Below are 16,987 nucleotides of genomic sequence, written 5' to 3'. Positions count from 1 at the left end.
TCTAGGTTTGTGCAAACTGTACTCTGTGATGTTCACACATGGAAAAATCATCTAATGATGCATTTCTCAGAATATATTCCTGTCATTAAGCAATGTGTGAATGCATTTGCTTCTCCTGCTTTTTCATTCATCCATCCAACTAAGAATTACTGAGCACTTACTCCATGTAGCACTTAGGATCTAGAGATGGCTAGGACAAAGTTTCTGCCCTTAAGAAGCTTTTATATTTATCAGGGGGAACAGTGAATGAGTTCTTATACTAAGTGATAAGTGTAGTACTGGGGGCGGGTGGTCAAAGAAGTTGCTCTTAACTTTATTGTCAGGTCTGGGAATGCTTTAAAAGGTAAGTTGGGATAGAAACCCCAGTAGAAATCTGTTAGCCAGAAAAGAGGAGAAAATACATTTCACTTAGAGAGAAGGACATCTGCTAAGGTATGGGAGGATGGAAATAACATTACAAGGAACTGTAAATAAAGCAGCATGTCTGGAACAACAGAGAATGAGATTGGAGAAGTAGGTGGGGATGATATCATGTGAGGATTTGTGCCAATTATCCTATTGGCAAGAAAGGTTTTCAAGTAGGGAAGGAATATGTTTAGAATTTCATTTTAGAAAAATTAATCTGCAGCAATATGATTAGAGAGAGAACTTAGAAGTTACAAACTTCAGGAACTAAGAGTTTGGTAAGGAGCCAGATATACCCAAAAATCTGTTATAATACTTAAATAAGTGAAGCTTGCGTGGGCCCCTAGCAATATTTTGGTAGGCACCTTAAAATATGCTCTCATGATTGTATGTTTTTATAAATTTGCAAAGACCCAAGTTTTAAACCTCAGTCAGTTATGAGTTTCTCTTTCCATACCTCCTTTTCCTTCTATTATCTTTCATTGATGGGTGGCATTGGAGTCTCCACACAAATTTCGTACTGACAATTTTGCGTTGTTTCTTGACTCCAACATTGTATAAGTGTCAAGCTTCACAAATGCGCATCTAACCCCGAGCTGATATTTTAATGACGACAATTTCTTAAAAGGGAATTTTAGCTTGGAGAGGAAGAAGAAAAAGGTAGGAAGACTAAGTGGGAGGATTTATTGGTTAGGCTGGTGTGAGGGAAAGATTAGTGCCAAGATCTCACATCTATGACTTGGTGAATGGGAGGACCTTTAAGAAAAAGGGGAAAAAGTTAGGGCAGGTAACGATTTTAAATAACATTTTATTGAAGATCTTTGTGTTTTTTCATATTTTTCTATTTACAGAAGTGGATTTATTATGTCAACATGTGTAAATATTTTAATGCATTTTGTTATCTCTTATCAAACGGCTGTAGTAGTTAATGTAGAAGTAACTTTTCTTGTCCTTATTCCAACTAGCACTGGGCATTATATTTTAATTTTTTCAGACTAAATGATTAGGTAAGAATGGTACCTCCTTTTCATTTTATGCTGAAGTGAGATAAATGCCATCCATTATTGTGAGTTCACTGTAAGAATCTTTTTTCCTGAATGTAGATATTGTGGTCTGTTCTTAGAAGTAGTTTAGGAAGCATTAGGAGGCAATAATAAGTCTTCCATGTAAGCGGTTATGTTATATGTGCTAAACGCATACACACATACATACATATATTATAAAGCCTAGAAATGGGTGGAGCCAAAACAATCATTGAAAATAAGATTGTTTTAGATCAGGTATTGGCAAACTTTTTCTGAAAAGGGCTAGAGTAAATACTTCAGACTTTTTAGGCTAGGGGCAAAATTGATATTGTATACTTTAGGAATGAAAAATAATTTGCATTGATTTTTTTTTATATAGTTAAAAATTATAATAATTGAGCAAGTTAAATTTTATATTAAAAGTCCACTAATGAGAAAAGTTGATTTTTTTTTTTCTTTTTTAATGAAAAGTTGATTTTTGGGGGAGGGGTGTTCATCTGTTAGAAACCATTCTGATTTCAAACAGGATGAACTGGATTTGGACCCTAGGCCATCCAGTGCCACCTCGTATTTTAGGCAATGACATTTACAAGTCATTTACCTCATTAGGCTTTTGTATCTGTCAACTTTCCAACACTATGTTAAATACCTTAGACATAATCAACTTAGGAAGAAAAAAGACTTATTTTGCTTCTCAGTTTTCGAAGTTCTCATCCATGATCAGGTGGGCCTATTTTTAGATCTTTGGTTGGGGAACAGCATATTGTGATGGGAATACTTGGAAGAACAAGATCACTTACTTCATTCATGATCAGAAAGTGAAAGAGAGAAGGGGTCTGATATTCCCCTCTCCCTTTTAAGGACTTGCCCCCAGAGAACTAAAGACTATTTCCTAGTAGTGTCAGAGTGGGGACTAAGGCTTTTACCACATGGCAATCAGGGACACTTAAGATTCAAAGTAGCTTTGTTAAAATATTTTCTTTGATACTAAGTTTTAGGTCTATTGCATACTCTATTTGAACCTACTTGGGAACCATCTTGTAGAAGCATGTGCAGTGCTACGTGTGCAATGTGGGGGAAGTGGGAAAAGTTGGTTCTTCATTGCTAGTGGGATTTAGTACTTATCTGGCAACACTCTTACCTTGAAGCATTCTGTCTATTTAGATAGGGACCCAGTAAGTGAAACAGAAAACCAACTTTGTTGGTCCAATTTTGGTCTGTTGGTATATGCATTGGATTTTGAATGTTCCCAGGTGTTCACTCCAAAGTGACTATAAACTTCATTAATTTCTGCTAACTTTGGAGAATTTGCACTTTTACGTAAGTTTTGCTTTGCTGTTACTCAATAACTTTCCTGAAAATGTTGATTCTTTTCTTACCCTCCTTTAAGAACTTTGGTGTGTCAAATTTTTCTTATAATTCATGTATTACTTATTAATGGCTTTTGTGGCAAGGCCACTCAATTCCTGTATTTTCAAAAATGAAAGGGATGATGAAAGAAAGAAAACAAAAGGAAAAAGCATTGAAATCTTTAATAAGTCATCTTGTGCACTTTAGAGATTTGGCCATCTACCTTTAAGTTTCAACTAAAATTTGATTCCTAAATCTAAGACCATTTTTCAATTAAACATTTTTTTTAATGAAAGTTTGGGAATATAAAATCTTCAGTAAGTTTAGCTTCTTTCATGAGTATGCTGAATTATGAATTGGACATAAGATTAATGATTGGATTGAAAATTCATATTTTATCTTTTTAATGAGTGTGAGTACAAAGAATGGTATTTTTCTACTGAATAATCAAATATTAAAATATAACAAACAAAATAAAAGCCTTATTTTGAATAATTTAGCAAACTTTCCCTGTATCACTAGTGTATAGAAAATTATGATTTAATATTTTGTTTAATGGAAAAATGTCATGCTGTATCTATGTATACAACATATGCTACATGTATATTTTAGCGATAATGTGCTATTAGATTGCCATTTGTATGTTGCTCAGAAAAAAAATTACATTGCAATTAATTTTGGAGTTATTTCCTTATTTATTTCTAAAGAATCTTTGGAAAACAGTGTTCCAAATTTATGCTTCCATAATCTCCCTAATAGTGGCCAATCCAAAATAATCACAATCATATGTGTGTTTTTTTTCCTCAACTTTTATTATTTTAGCTGCTGCAATATGTGGCCATTTTAAAATTTGTTTAATTTCACATTTTATCTGTACTTCAGAGGTGGAAAGTCTTTGTGTTTTTAGAAAATTTGTACTCAAAGTTTTATAATTCCAGAAACAAAATTTACTCCAAATGTTGTTTTACATTTTCCATTGAATTCTCCAATTACTGTTAATTGCCAGTGGGACTCTGTGTCTTTGTTAGTCAACTTTCCCTTACATAATAAATACCTGGAGATAATCAACTTATAGAGAAAAAAGGTTTATTTTGGCTCACAGTTTTGGATTTCAGCCTGTGATCCTGTATTTGATTCTGTATTGAGGCAGTACATCATGGCTAGAGCACATGGCAGACCAGAGCTGCTCACCTCATGACCAGAAAGTGAAAAGAAGAAGAGATCAAGATCTCAGTCCTTGTCAAGGGCTTACCCCTAGTCACCTAAAGCCTCCCACTAGGTCCCATCTCTTAAAGTTTTTACCACCTCCTAATTGTGCTAAGCTAGAAAACAAGCCTTTGACACACACATGGACCTTTGGAGAACGTTCCAGATCCTAACTATAGCAGGCTTGAAATGGCATTCCATTAGTTGATGTTTTTTAATCATAATTACCGAAAAGCATCCGACACTGTTAAAAAAAAGTTTGCTCAATTAGAATAAATTCTTTCATCAGAGATGATACTAAATATATCTGGGCCCTTCCATTCTATGGATCCTTTCCCAGGTCTGGGGTAAGGTACCAGGCAATGTGTTCAGATGGTTACATGATTATTGTAAAATTTGAAAAGTAAGCTATTTTAATGTAGCCATTTGAGATTGGTGCCTTTACTTCAGTCTCCCTGTTGCTTCCTGAATGGGGATGACAGTAGAAAGACTATGGCTATCTTTTGGTGGAGCATCCACCAAACTGGAGATACCATGATTTTAAATGAAGTGAGGTATATTTACATTGTTTACAATCACTTCTATGTATAGTTATGCAGTTGATATCTGTCCACACTGCCAAAACTTAGACATTGGGCCAGAGACCATATTGCTCTACAAACACATCCTATAGCACTGGCAGTTCACGTGTCCATGTGGTAGGAGAGAAACTAGGTTTGAAATATAAAGAGCCACAATTCACAATAGCTAAACTATGGAACCAGCCTAGATGTCCTTCAACAGATGAATGGATAAAGAAATGTGGTATATATACCCAATGGAATATTACTCAGCCATAAAAAGGAATGAAATTATGACATTTGCCACTAAATGGATGCAACTGGAGAATATCATGCTAAGTGAAATAAGCCAATCCCCAAAAACTAGAAGCCCAAAGTTCTCTCTGATATGTGGATGCTAACTCACAATAAGGGGCAGGGGTAGGGAAGAATAGAAGTACTATGGGTTAGATAAAGTGGAATGAAGGGAAGGGAGTCGGGTATAGGAATAGAGAAAGAATGAATCAGACATTACTTTCTTGTGTTCATATATGAATAAAAGACCAGTGTAATTACACATCATGTACAACCAGGACAGGAAGTTATATTCCATGTATGTATAATATGTCAAAATCCCTCTACTGTCATGTATAACTAGAAGGAACAAACATATACATATGTACATTATCAAATTAAAAACTTCACAGGCATACAATTTACTATATGTCACTAACACCTTAATTAAGCTCTTAGAAATAATTTGAACAAAAAATATACAGAGGAGGAAGCTATACTGTGTAAAAATCTTTCCTTTTATTAGATGTGCATTGTTATCAGCAGAGAATTGGGGTTTTATCAGCGCCTAGTCAACATAGAAGTTCTTCCCTGTCAGGCACTTGATGTTTGCTTTTTACACTGTTATTAATGAATCATGTAAGTTTTTCTTCCTTGATAGATATTACACATAGGATTTTTTCAAAATTCCTGTGTTTTGGGGCACAAATCCATAGCAATAATACAAACGCTAATACTACTGTGTGTGCACTTGAATGTTTTCTGAATTTTAATTATGAATAGTTAAAAACTAAGTTTGATTAAACCTACTGGATAAAAGGATGAAAACTTTCAGTATTATCTCTATGAAAACTGACAGTTGGAGGAGACAGTCAGTATGCAGCCAACAACTGGGGCATTGTAAGAGGCCCGGTTAGGGAGCTAATCAATATGAGTATTGTGGGTTTTGTGTTTTTTTTTCAAATTTGGTGATGTTTGTGATGTAGTTCAGAATTTTAAAGTTCATTTTTTTTTTTTTTTACATAAGTATACACTTTATGTTTTAATTTGTATTCTTTCTAAAATTGCATGAGTTTTGGGTCTCCATAAAACCTGGATCTACAGAATAAACACTTATTAAATGTTTGGACACCATGAAGGTGAAGGTTACTTTTAGCCTACCACACAATCTGGTATATATTTGTTACTTGTTAGGTTTAGAGTTGAGTGTATCTTTGTAACAACACATAGTTGTTATTGTTCAGTGATGCTTGGTACTTTATGTAAACATTAAATAACATCTCTGTAAATTGCAGCTAAGAATAATTTCTACCTTTTCAGGATCTTGAGGTGATAAAACCACCACAAATAAAAACCGCCACAAAGCATTTTCCTTCGTGTAAAAAACTATGAAAAGTCTTTGATTTAAATCAGGGATTTGATATATGGAAATAATACTTAATCATTTCCTTAATTATCTTATCTGGGTTTTACTTGTCAAAGAAGATGGAAGGAAGGAGAGGAGGAAAGAGAAAGAAAAAGAGGAAAGGGAAAGAGGGAAGAAATGAGAGAAATGGAGGAATGAAAAGCAAGTAAGCCTTAGATGTCAGATGTTTTGATCATATTGAACATGATAGATTGGAAGGAGAGTCTAAATGGATGCCTCTGTTTCTGAAAAGCGATCAAGAGATAATTAGTGATACTTTCAGGAAGGTGACAAGGAACTGTTAAGGCTCTGTATCCACCTGAGTCCCAGTTGTGAGTGTCCAATGGAAATTCATATAACTAGTATCCTTCAGTGCATTCATTATGGGTTGATCATCCTCAACCCATGTTTTAAACCACTCCTGGTTCCAGAGCCATCCTTAAAACATCTCAGAGAATCAAGCCCACCATGGTCCTTTGGCAGACAGAGTTTACACTTAAACATTCTCGTAGTCATCACCGAAGTACTGTCTTCAGCATCTCTGTGCTCACCATCTGCAGGTTGTACCTGGAGACTGGGGCATAATCCACACACATGCAGACAGTCCCTTTGAAAGCAATCAATTTGATCACACAAATGGACAGGAGATCACAAAGACACATCTGGGGGAAACAGTTCCTTCATGATTCACCTGATTACCTCTAGGTGTATGGACCTAGATGGGGAGAGCAGGGTCAGCCACAGGAAGCCTGTGCACAGAGTGGTGCATGAGCCAGTGGGAGCGGCTGCTGCACCAGCACTGACAGGGTTAACCAGCCTTGCCAGCATGAACAATGGAAACTGGGCAGCTCTAAATGAAATGAGCTGAATATTTCATTCGGCCACTCAGCTGCCTGCTCCAATTGCCTCCTTTACTAAAATAAGAGCTTAATCTAAAGTGACAACAACATCAGTTTCTGTGTGCTCCAGTCACACTGAACATGACTTCCTTAACATAAACACTATTTACATGGACCGTCTGGATATAGCAGGGAATCAGGAGCGTGCCCAGCTAAGACACAGGGTACAATGAAGGACGAGGAGAAGGCAGCTGAGAATTAACATCAGCAAATGAAAGCCTGACCCTCGGAGGGCATGTCCCTGATACGTTTTAAAATGAGAGAGCATTGCACCAGTAACCTCAGCCTTTGTAAAGACTATGCCATTTAAAATAAAATAGCACCTTTTCAGTTTAGACACTTAACCAAATGCATTATGTCTGACCCATTTTCCAACTTCTGTGACACAAGAGGATGGATCTCTAGCTGCAATTATTAGAATCTTTCAAACAATTGCAACCAATAACCTCCCTCCCCAGACTCCTTCTCATAGCAGCATGTACTTCTTAGAGATAAAGAGGGCATCCATTCTGGGAGGGCAGGCCAGCCAGAGATGTCAGGGGAGTGGGAGAGAAGATGTGACCTTTGAACTGAAGACTTTGATGTCACTGCTAGCAGTACCCAGGAAATCCCAGGTTGAAAGTGGCTTTTAGCTGGAGAGTTCTGGAATATTAGAGATAGGGGTATGATGAGGCATGAGCCTGTCAGGGACCACAAAATAGCACAAGTTACTTATTTCCTGCACCCTAGAGTAGATATTGAGGTAGACCACAATCCTAAATATGCATCTCTGATGGTTTCTTTCCATGAGTAGAATGTTATTGTATTATTTTCACTGTACTAGTACCTTCTGGAATTTTAAGGATCATAAAATGTAGAAATATTTAACTAAGTTTTATTAGAATTATTGCCAGTTAATGAAATTTAGTGGTTTTCATTCAGCTTCATGGATAAGGAAAGTAAAGCCCACAGACATTGCTCACATGTTTGAAACCACACAGTAAATCAGAAAGCAATAAGGGAAGAGAATATATAGGTTGATTTTTGGGGTCTGGGGTGGTCAATTATTTCAGCTTCTTCAAATCAGCATAATGCTCTTATTTCTAAAATGACTATTAAAATTTCTTTCAGTTAAACCTTCTAAAAGACTTATACCCATTGCAGATTTGTGACTTCTTGACCCTAAAGACTGCTACTGACAAAATGGTAGCTTTTTTGTTATTGTTGTTCAGGATGGTGATATTTGCCCTTGTTCCCAGTTTCTGTGTCTGAGTAAATGCCCATGCAGTTTGGTTTACGCCCATCGCCAGGAAAGCTGTGTGTGTGTGTGTTGGGGGCGGGGTGGTCAGATTTCACCCAGGAAGCTTGGCCTCCCCCAAATGGGGTAGAAGTATGTCCCACTAGGATGCAAGAAGTGTGGCATGGTGCTGGTTAAGCAGCAAATGACTTTGCATTGGAGAACAGAGACCAAATGAAAGAGGCCTTGGATTAGATTTTTGGTTCCTCACTGAGAGTGGAGTAGAAGTGGATTCCTCCTAAGAAGAGTTCCTTCCACACTTATTTTCCCAGAGCCATAAGCCAAGAAGACAGATGACAAGCCTTTATATGCCCTCATTCTAAAGGTTTTGGATCTTTTTAGTCCCCATGCCTATAGTGGTAGAAGGAGGTGGTAGAACTTCTTTAGATAAAATTCTTAGTCACAGAAGAAGAAAGGGATTAATTGTTGCCTACCAGTATTTTCTTTTTCCTTCCCTAAGGGAAGCATAATGAGTGATGGGAAGGAAAAAAAATGGGAGAATCATCCATTTCTAGCTGGCCTTTGTCGACTGCCTATTAATCAACAATCATTTACTGAGAATCTATGAGATCATCAAACATTGTGTTTAGGGGAGAGAAATTTTTCTTTGGCCTCCTGAATCCCACCATTTAGTGAAAATGTTTATACTAATTTGAAAAACTAAAAGTTTTGACTTATGTGGAAAGCCAGTATCACGAGTGTGAAAAAGTGCCGTTTTTGTGGTTTGAGGGAACACCTGTCTTCTGTATTGTCACCTTCATTTTAACTTAAGGAGAATGTGAACATGAGGCTAGAGGACCAAATACCCTTTCCCACCACTTACTGAACAGCTTTCAGGTACAATTCTTGGTGTTCTCCCAAAAGAATTTAACGTATTTCCTCACAATCTGAAGGGGATGCAAACGCTTGTACAACCATTAGTCATAGGACTTGATAAGTGCTTTGATAATGAGGTAGATACCAAATGCTTAGAGCGGAAGAGCAGGAAATAACCACACCTGTCCTGTGAGACCTCTTGAGATGGCAATGACCTTGACATCTACTCTCGGTAGCGGCAGGTACTTTGCTCAGCCTGCTCTGAGTGTTGGCAGGGGTGGGTTAGGCTTGGGAGGCAGCCTCTGCCCTGAGGACTAGAATCATGGGTATTTGCTGAAGGGCTTTGGGAGCCTGTCTCTGCTTCTCTCTGCTGAGATTCTTGATGATCATCTCTTTTTCCTGCTCAGGTAAGGATGGGTGTGCCTTCCCTGAGTGGGAAGGGCAAGAGTAGCTAGAGAGAGTTGTAGGCTTTCTCTTACCACTCTGAAGAATTTCAGGGCTTGGGTGAGAAAATGCTTCGCTAGACTTGGGCAGTCTGCAAAGACTCTTGCATGTTCTTTCAGTCACCTTTCCCCTAATTAATTAATAGTGTGGTCAGGTCTCAGTTCTGGTACTATTGTGAAGCCACTCATAGTTTTAAGCTTTCCCAATGCAGGGTGTTTTAAGAACATGTTGCCATCTTTATTTTCATGTAGGTGCTTTCCCTGTGAAATTAATCATAAAATACTTTCTGTTGTCTGTGCTCTTTTTATTTTAAACCTGTGGGAAAAGATATATTTGTTATGTATGTTGTATCTGGTCTTACTTTCTTCTCTCTTTGAAAATTGGGGATAAAGGGTTTTTTTAAACTTATTTTTTAACCAATATCTAAATTTGCATAGTAATAAGGGAACTCTGTAATGTTTTGACACATATATATATTGTATAATATTTACATCTGGCTAAACATATTTATCTCCTTAAACATTTGTCATTTCTTTATGGAAAAAAACTTTCAAAATTCTTTCTTTTAGCTGTTTGAAATGTGAAGTACATTTTTATTATCTATAGTCACCCTACCATGTAAAGGACAAAGTTTCTTATAGTTAAAATTCAAGACAGTGTTATCCCCTGATTTTTTAATAGAATAGAAGAAATTTGACCATTTTTTAAACATCATTTTTAAGTTGAGCACTAGTTTTCATGGAAAGGACCTTGTTTTAAAGCATGAAACTTATGTACGGTTATACTTCTTGTAAGTTTCTGCTTAATCGCTTAATGTTTTTAGTGTAAGTTTTACATAGTAAATTACTAGCAGAAGAATCAACTGAACACATTTCATCATTCAAATATCTAGTTTTTTGGAGAGGGTTGGAGGGGGTGATAGGTTCACTACAGATGATCCTAAAGCTGTTTATCCTCCAATCCCTTGCAGAACCCTTCCTCATAATACTGGGTTGTCATTCTGTTATCTCCAACCCTGATTGGCCTGTAATTGCGTCCCACTGGCAGGACCACAACCCAAAAAGTCAGCATCGTGATTTTGCAGCAGCTGTTTCTGCAGAAGGTAAATGCCGTGCAGATATTGATGAGCTGGCTAATTTGTTTAGTAGACAGAATTTAGAATGGGGAACAGGATTTGTCTGCTAGCTGTCATCATCCATCAGCCCCAGGCTGCCCCAGGCAGTAGGTTTGCTTTTTGCCAGCTTCTAATTTTGCTTTATTTTTCCTTAGCTTCAATCTACTTTATTCATTTATTATAATTGGGAGAGTGGTGGTTGAGATAGAAAAGAAAAAAAAAAATTCATGTTCTACTCTCGAGCTTGAAGGTTCTCATATGCTGCTGTTATTTGATAACAGAGGATTCAGTCTGGACCTGTTGGTCTGTTGATTGATGTAGTTAGGGGAGGAAGACTGAGCTCTCACAGGGGGCCATAAAGCACAGTGTGCCTGGAGGACTTGTAAAAGCTGTTCTCAGTCCTGCCAGTTTCTCCCTGTCTCCACCAAGATCACAATATATCATTAGATTTGTTCTTTTGAGATAGTCAATTCATTTAAAAATTATTTTTGAGTGCCTGTGTCCACTATGTGTTTGATATTATTATAAATACCAGAAATATACTGGTGTATAAGGCACGAAAAAGCTCCTGCTTTGAAAGAGTTTAGGTTCTAGGGGTGAATAGGGTAAATATAGAAATAAGCAAATACATATACAATACATCAAGATAGCAGTGAATCAAATGAAGAACTAAAGCAGAGAAAGGGTAGGGTTGGGGCGCCATTTTAGATAATGAGGTCAGAGAATGTTCTTTGAGTGTGTGTTCTGAGACCTGAACTATAAGAAACAAATCCTGTGATCTGTGGGGAGACTTGTAGAAGAGAAAATGGCAAAGTCCAAGACCCAGAAGAGACACTGAACTGGTGAGTTCTGGGAAGAGCAAGAAAGTTGGTGTAGCTGGATTAGATGGTGTTCATGGCAAGTACTAGGGAGATGAACTTGGGGAGGAAGACAGAGTCAAATCATTTAAATTTTCATTGTAAGTATGGTGGGAAGCTACTCCAAGTTGGAAAGTGACAGTCATGTATGCATTTTTTTAAGTTTCATTTTAATTTTTGATTAAAACATAATCATACATATTTTGGACACAATGTGAGTTTTATATATATTATACATATATTTATATATATTTTATATATATATACACACACACATATACACATACATATATATACACACACACAAATATATACACATACACACACACACACACATACACACACACATATATATCACATGCACATTTTAAAAAACTTACACTATTGTGTGAGGAGCAGACTGTAGGGGGCAGGAGAGGAAGAAGGGAATTAGTGCATAAACCATTGCAGTAATCCAGTGAGAGGTACTCTGGACTTGCACTAGATTTACGGTAGTGGAGTTGGTGAGAATTGGTCAAATGATACCTATTTCATGTCTTTTTGAATACTCTTACTGACAATTTGATATAGTACGGGGTAAGGAAAAGAGAATCATCAAAGATGATGTGTGTTCAAGTATCAAAGATGAGTGCCCAAAATTACTCCTATATTTCAGGAAAAGATTGAGGAGGGGATGAGATGGTTATTAACTTAAAGTTGTTTTTAAACATCATTATTGGTAAATTTGAAATAACTTGTAGAAGAAAGGTTCATAAGACTTAAAATGACATTTCCCTGCATTTAAAGTAGCAAAATCATTTCTATTTTTTCAAAGTTATGTTTAAAGGGAGCTGGTAAAATCCTAGTTGGTGTTATTATTATGCATTTATTTCCCAAATGCTGAAAAGGAAATCATTGCTCATCAGAAGCTAATATGTGTTTTTAAACATCTAATCTACAAAATTACCTTACTTCTTAACACAGGCCTCTCTTTTATCAGATATCATGATTTATAAAAGGTTATTTTATAACATATCATAAAATTCTATAAATTACAAAGGATTGATTTATTCACCAATATGTTAATATAGATTAATAGCTGAAGAACCATACCTAAAGGAGATAGTGTATGGTTACCAACCAAAAGACATTTACAGCCAGTGGTATCCTTTCTGTTCATGGGGTTTTCCTCTTTATTACTTTTATTAAGAACTTGAATGAAGGAGAAAGAAATCAATGGTAGTAGCAATTAACTTTCTTCTTTTGGAAAATTCATACTTTGTACTTTGATCTATTTCTTCTCATATGATGCACAGGAATTTCTGATAGGCTTAGTGTTAGCCAAGACTTAATGAGGTAAAATTTTAACAGTATTGAAATAATTCTCCATATATTATAAGAATTAGTTGGACAACTACAGGTAGGGAATATCTGAATTAATGTTCTACTAGTAAAATATTTTGGTTGATTTTATGTTCAGTATTAGTCACCTGTATGACAAGAGGTAGTTGTCACCTTTTATATCATCAGTATCAGATAGCCATAACCAATGATATAATAACTCAGTAGAATGTTTTCTGGTCAGTTCGCATGTGTCAATTCTGAGTAGAATACTTTGAAGGACATTGACAGTGTCTAAATGTGGTAAAACAGGATAAACAATCTAGAAATTATAGTTCATAGAGGGTTAGGGTTAGGGTTGTTTAGTCTGAAAAAAAAAAAGAGAAACTTGGGAATGATTTCAAAACAGCCTATAGTTATTTCGTATAACTATAAAAAAAATAGTTATAAGTATATAACTCTACATAATAATACTTGATATATACAAATATATATAGTTATAAATATATAAATAGCTTTTCCAATCCTGAAAAGATTGATCTTTTAGTCAGTCAGGCTCTGACAAGAAGATGATATACTTAAATGATTTGTAGAGAGTTTAATAAAAAAAATAGTTACAAGGATATAGGTAGGGTTTAAAATCCAGGGCCACACTAAGATATCATTTCATAGGATGGCTACAATAAAAAAGACAGAAAATAACAAGTGTTGATGATATGGAGGAATTGGAATCATTATACACTGCAAATGGGAATGTTAAATGGGAAGCCATTTTTAAAACAGTCTGGCAGTTCCCGAAAGGGTTTACCCTCACCTGAGTTACCTTATGATTCATTAGCTCCCTTCCTGGGAATCCAAGGAAGTGAGAATGTAGGTCCACACAAAAACTCACAGTATTCATAGCAGAAATTTTCAGATACTCAAAAGTAGAAATAATCAAATATCCATCCACCGCTCAGTAGATAAACTGATGAACATTGGAACATTATTCAGCAATAAAAAGGTACTGATACATGCTGTATCATAGATGACTCTTGAAAAGACCATGCTAAGAGAAAGAAACCAGTCACAAGAGAACACATGTTATATGATTCCATTTGTTGAAATGGACATCCAGATAGCCAAATGTCTGGTTTAGAAGGTAGATTAGTAACTACTTGAGGATGAGGGGTTGGCAGGAAATGAGGATTAATAGGATGAAATTATTTAACACATATAAAATTAACAAGATGGAGTACATAGTACTACATAGTATGGCTTAATAAAAGTGATGGTAGTAGTGATGCTGGTGATGGTAATTGTATAAAAATTAGTATACAAAAGCCAATTTTATATAACAAAATTGTGGAAAGTTAGTAAAAACTTTAAGGACTTATTTTTAAAAAATTTTAAGGACTTATTTTTTAAAAAATATTCCACATAAATTTTAAAGATAAAACATGAAATGTAGAACGTTCTCAGCATGAGGTGCCCACAGTCCCTCAGAAGCATGAATGTAAATAGATAAATTGCTTCCCACTCATGGTGAAATCAAAAAACAGTAGTGAAAAAAAAAAAAAAAAAACAACATGCATAAATACATGGAATCAGAAACCATTGAGAAAGCTGCACTTCTCATTACTAATATTACCGGGAATCTCTACTTCCACAATGTCCTATACCAGTGAAATGGCATCTTTAAAATGAATTAGTGATGTATTTATTTGAGCTGCAAGTTTAAAAAATTAGTACTTCCAGAAATCAAGTATTCTAAACTATTCACCTTTTAGTAAATAGTAAATTAGACTGTAAAAAATATTGAGGATGAAATTAGGTAATTTCTATAAATTTAAGACATCTTTAAAGTATTTAAGCAATATATCTGAATGTCCAGGAATAAATAGAAAAGTACATTCTGTAGTCTTAAGTATTTCTTCCAAACCCTACATCCATTTAAGTTGGCAGAGTATATCAGTGGTTTATTTGGATATTGTCCACATTTGTAAATGAGCATCTTAGTTTCTGTATTTTGGCACAGGACCATGTAAATGATTATACTGGTATATATTTAATGTAGTAGATATAAAACATGGCACAAAGTAGAAGTACCAATTTTAGAAAACCTTGGAAGTCATCAAATAACTTCTTTAAAGTCTTCAACATAAGGGACTTGCATAAGGGGTTGCTGAATTCAGCATTTCCATGAACATGGTCACTCAAGTACCTTTCCCCTCTTCTCCTGTCTTTTTCATTCCATCCCTGAAGACCCTGACTCTGCAAGAGGAGTGTGGAGTTGTATACAGCACGCCTTCAGGGTTCAGCACAGTCAGATGTATCATCTCTCCACCCCTCTAACTCCAGAAGGAGTACCTGTGAGACACACGAGGGAGGACAGCATGCAAGTTTGTTTGACATCTTTCATGTGTCAGAAAGTTGACAATAATGTTTCTCAGAGGGAATATTAGCCTGTCCTCATTTTGCTATCATTATAAACTAAAAAGGTAAAGCAATGCTAATATATATATATATATATAATCAGTGAAATTGTTAAGCAGGCAAATTTTATTTCTCCAAATCCTACACCTTCTTTAATGATGAGCTTCTTACATTTTCTTCTGCCACTTCACTGCCAGAACTGTCTCTAGCCACAGAGGAGTTCCAATTTATTTGTTGGTCACGCTGCCCATTGCTCCTTCTCCCACATGTAAACTATCACCCCGTCCCTTCTTAGGGTCTTTGCTCTCCTGCAGGGTTCCCAGGCCTGTGGCACTTTGTTCTGACAACTAATAACTGCATGACTCTAACACTTTCTTCCAGTCTTGAATCAAATGACACCTTGGTGAGGTTTTCCCTTCAGCCCTGCTGAAAATTTCACCTAGCCCTGCTGCAGTATTTCTATCCTTCCTCACTCTGATTTTTCTACTTCCCACTCTCCTATCTAACATGGTGTATCTCTGTTAGTTGGTCTTGTAATGTTTTATCTTCCCAAATAGAACATGAGCTGCATGAGGGTGTAGAGCTTGGTCCATTGACTTCACTGCTGTATCTCTGGAGCCCAGGATAGTTTCTGGCAAATGGAGACATTCAAAAAATATTTGTGGAGTACATGAATAATTCAAGGCTGATTGTGCCTGGTGTTCTATATTTATGGCCATAAGTCATAAATAATTGTACATAGTTTTCTTCTTGAATCACACATAGGCAGCTTGGGGTTAAAGTCAAATTCTTAATAATTATTTTTAGTATCCATTTGTGTTCTTCCTGAAGAATTTGTTTGCATCTATCACACCCCTATTAATTAACTACAATTCTTGTGAATTTATTTGTCTGACTTTTTTGAATACTAAACTATGTGCAGGTCACTCATAAGAGACATGCTCCAACTTTGTAAAGGTACTTCCAATTTAATTAGTAAAGCAAGACTAGCAAATAATTCATATAGAAGGGCATCTACAAATATAAGAAGACTTTTGAAAGAGGAATTCATAGAATACCAATTATGATTATGTTTTTAAAAATGCTTTCATCCCTTCTAGTAGCTATAAGATGAGAACATGTGACCTGGATATTTAAAAGACTTTCCATGTGATTCCACTAATCCACAGCACCTCCCACTAGGAACTAATGCATTGTGCTTTCAGACAAACTCTCCTTACACCTTATATATCAGGCCTATCAAGAAACTCACTGTATAAGTTCAATTTTCTACTTAAAGAAATATTACCGATTCTATCAACTTCAGGGGTAATGATCTATATTAATATTAAAAGTAAACATACGTATTTAATTGTATGTGCTTCCTTTTTATGAAAGAGAGTGTTGTGCTTGGTTGAACTGCCCTAGTGTTTGGCTTTCCAGACATTTGTCATGTTCTTACCAAGAGACAGTTATCTTATGTCTTCTCAAGTAAAGATTACACTGGCCCAACGTCTGTAGATGATTTTTTTCTTAATCAGTTGCTTATTGCCTGGTAGATGCCCTCCTTGGGAATTTTGTTTCAAATTTGGATGAAAGTTTTAGGGAACTCTCTAATTAGTTGCCTGTTTCTGATCTGTCAA

General features: G+C 35.9%; 1 protein-coding gene across 7 annotated transcripts in view; it reads left to right on the top strand.

Annotated features, from left to right (window-relative positions):
* The window catches only part of SOX5 (SRY-box transcription factor 5), a 955,660-nt gene that overhangs the window by 145,540 nt on the left and 793,133 nt on the right, over positions 1-16,987 (top strand). For 2 of the 7 annotated variants that reach the window (XM_079142039.1, XM_079142040.1), the window contains exon 3: positions 10,630-10,761. The exons of the other annotated variants lie outside the window; for them this stretch is intronic. The gene's annotated coding sequence lies outside the window, so the exon portion shown is untranslated. The remainder of the gene's footprint in view (positions 1-10,629; positions 10,762-16,987) is intronic. 7 annotated transcript variants of the gene reach the window in all.

Source organism: Sciurus vulgaris, assembly GCF_902686455.1.
Source record: "Sciurus vulgaris genome assembly, chromosome: 5".
Classification (NCBI taxonomy): domain Eukaryota; kingdom Metazoa; phylum Chordata; class Mammalia; order Rodentia; family Sciuridae; genus Sciurus; species Sciurus vulgaris.
Note: the sequence above shows the minus strand (reverse complement) of the source record. Positions and strands in the feature narration are given on the sequence as shown.